The sequence below is a fragment of the Sinocyclocheilus rhinocerous genome, unplaced genomic scaffold, assembly GCF_001515625.1.
Source record: "Sinocyclocheilus rhinocerous isolate Xijiao unplaced genomic scaffold, SAMN03320098_v1.1 scaffold953, whole genome shotgun sequence".
NCBI lineage: Eukaryota > Metazoa > Chordata > Actinopteri > Cypriniformes > Cyprinidae > Sinocyclocheilus > Sinocyclocheilus rhinocerous.
In genome coordinates, this window is record NW_015643169.1 from 672,246 (window position 1) to 675,895 (window position 3,650).

A 3,650-nucleotide genomic window follows, 5' to 3' on the forward strand; every position below is an offset into this window, starting at 1 on the left:
CTCACACACACATTCGCAGGCTGAGTCATGGTACGGAACTAATTATTGGCTCTAAAATGCATCTGCTCAGGGTGTGGCTGCACTGGGAAAGTGTTTCTGCAGGAATGGGCCCCCGTCTCCTCAGGGTGCGTGAATTTGTGTATGTGTGTGTGTGTCATCTACTGAGTTGGTGTGTCTGCAAGAGACCCTTGTTAGTCTGTGTTCAGAACAATTTGTGAGTGTATGGCTTTTAAAGGTCTGAAATCTATGCTAATTTTACTATGGATCTGTTCCAAAACCTAGAGTACTTCCTTGTTGTCTGCTGCCTATTTAGTCAGCTGCCTTCTAAGGCAGCATCCTAACTGGCATGAATCTTCAAAAGTGACAATTTTGGAACACTTAGCAACAACTAGTAAACAAGTAGAACCGGTCACATGAACTGCTCTGGAAATTTGACTTACAGCTGATTTCAGTAGAGTTTGTTGTTAGCATGTTGCTAAGCTAACAGAGCCACCAAAATATAACAAAATTTAGTCTATTTTATTGATACATTAGGTATGAACTTTATTTATAATCAACATTTCTCCCGCTTCCTCCACCATCTCTAATGATGTTTCCACTGACCCGAGCGCAATGCATTATGGGATTGCATTCTCCACGAAAGCCTTACAATTCAGCCAAAACGAGGCATTATTTTGATGTCTACCATTTAAAACAGTCTTTGTGTTGGGATTGTGTCCATGCTATCTTTAAATACTGCTTGTGTAGGCATCTCACTGGGTTTTGGACCAGAGCTAATGTTCTTGTATTCAATTCTTTGTAGCCTTCTTTCCAAACTTCTGCTCTGGAATCCCTCTCCTTACAGCACAAACACACAGATCGGTTTCTAATATGTTTTCAGAGAACAAATGATGATAAAACCCCTTTAGGAAGCTCATGTTACATCACCTCAGCGCTGGCAGTTGAACACGCCGCTGCGTTGTTCTTAAGCGAACACTGAGTCCAGTTACCGTGACAAATTTCTTAACGTGATGGAGCCATTAGCACTGAAGAGGGTGGCCAAGTCAAGTTTCAGACTTTCTTCAGCCTAACCCATTTCTTAGGCTTTGAAGTCAACAAAATGGTCATACTTGCTGTTCTGATGTCAGCATTTCCTGTAACCAGGAGACGAGGGGTCAGTTAGATTAATAGTCCAAATGTAAGGATTTGTCTACTTCTACAGGCAACTATGAGACTTTCACAGAAGGCATTTGTTCTGCTTGCTGTACATCCATTAAAATGAAAAATGATACAGTGGCCCCAAAAAGCATTTGGACGCTTATGCCACACTTACAAATGAATGAATGTCATTGCATTCAAAATGTCAAACCAAGTGTTATCTGCTATAGCTTTCTTACATAGTGTTATAGATGTGCATAATTCAGCTCCGAATAGAACTTCACATGTTGTCATCTCAGAATTATGGTAATTACAACATGGTGTGAAGACAGCCTATATTACACCTGGTCTCTACTACATCTGTCACATCAGATTTTAAATGAATTTTGTCAATGTTTAGTACTACAAGATGCCGTTAGAGCTAAAGACATGGTGTAAAGGCCACAAAACTTGAATTTAGAAGACATGAGGGCTTTTCGCATTTGAAATGGTTCAAATAGCTCTAATTCTAAACCCTGGGTAAATGGAATCCTGGGTTATTTGACTTCACGTTTCAGACTTTACCCGGGATTAACAGTTAATCCTGTGTATTCATATGTTCAGGAATAATGTGTAACACTGTACATTCCAATAGGTTAACGTTCTTATTTAACTAAATTACACTGCTGCAAATAAAGTGAAAATGAAATGAAAAGTGTCGATTGTGGCATTACATTTAGATCTGCTGATGTTGTGTCATATTTCTTTTCAAGCGCTTTTACAGCGTTGAGCATTACAACCAATCACAAACGATTCTGTTGAGCTTACGAATGCAATGGCCAATCAGAGGCGTTCAGATGAGTCATCTAGTGATGGGAAGTTCGGATCATTTTACTGACTCGGATCTTTGAATCTCGTTCAGCAAAAAAGAACGAAGAAGTCATTTTGTTCATTTCAGTGTAAATAGAGCATTCCGTTTAGGTTAGGGGAACATTGCGGGAATGTTTCCAGAACATTCTCAGTAGGTTCCCGGGAACGTTCCTCTAACCTAAAGGGAACGTTCTATTTATGTTAAGAAATCTTTCCTGGCTAACCAGCAGGGAACGTTCCTAGAAGGCTTCCAGAAAGTTCTCTATGTAAATGCTCATTGTTTGCTTTCTGTATATAATTTATTTGCTGTTTGAATAACAGCGTTATTAGTAACTTACAATGTTTTTATTCAATTGTGATCACGTTAAATATAAATTCAGTCGAATATTTTATGACATGACACCCATACTTGCCTAAAAAGACGGGTTTATGATGTGTGTAGTTAACAGATTACACCAACATTATAGGCTACTTTTAGCCTTATATGGTATGCTTCTATACATGACAGTGAAAAATGACTTGAGATAATCCTTAAAGTACGTTAATCTTTATGTGTCATTTCAGTGATATGATTAATGATCAGTGCATGTCAGTCACTTTAGCTCCAGAAAAACAGTTTTGCACATGTTAAATGCTTTAGTGAAACAGGCCTGTTGAGAAAGGGTCACCGCACGGTTTTCAAAGAAAAGCAGAGATCTAGAAGAAGACGTTCTTTGTGCGATGCCTTTGCAAACACGTTAGGCAAGCACGTCTCATGCCGTCTATTTTGGTGTGCATCTACAGCTTTCCCACGACAGCAGAGAGAGACCGTGTGAAGGGCTTTCATAACCTCTCTCACATGGTGGCCCGCCCCGCTGCGCTCAGCTGAACGTCTAGACTCACACAATGTGGACCCTGTTGGGACCGGTTACGGCTGTGTCCACCATATCAGAAATCAGACCCAGGGTTACATTAAATCGTGCATAAATAAGGAAACGTTTACAATATTCTTAGTATTTGACAGGAGATCATATGCTACATAAGCTGCATTTGATACACTTAAACTTTAAATTCCATACAGAAATTCCATTTCAGCATTTGAATTTTCAAAGAAGAGTTCCCACACTTTTTGACCAATACATTTCCATGAGCGTTTCCTCAGTAGTTTGTGATTACTGGATAAGGAAAAATCATTCGAATTCATACCAATGAGTCATTTAGACAAATTTGTGAACCCATTTAAATGAACTGACTCAAAGAATGACTCGCTCCCAAATCAGACATTGTTAGCTTGCAAGCAAGTTTCATCCTACACGAGACAAATATTTATCCATTTCAATATTTCACACTATAAATTGTATTTTTTATGACTTTGTCGTGGGATGATGGACAGTTTAGGACTAGTAGCCTATTCACACCACAGAGTTTGCTTCAAATTATAGATATTATTTGATACGTATTGATTTTTGAAAACAAAAACTCCTTGGGAGTTTGGAATAAAATCAAATTCATAAATTCAAAACATTCAAGTGAAATTTGATTTGATTTCAGAAATCCAAATGTAAACAACTGAATGAAATTTAATTCAAATCTAAATAAATGTTTTGACAAACCCCAGGATGTGTTTTCACGTTTCTGTTTTTTTTTTCCATAGAAAAATTTCATAGACAAACACAAGGGGGGGG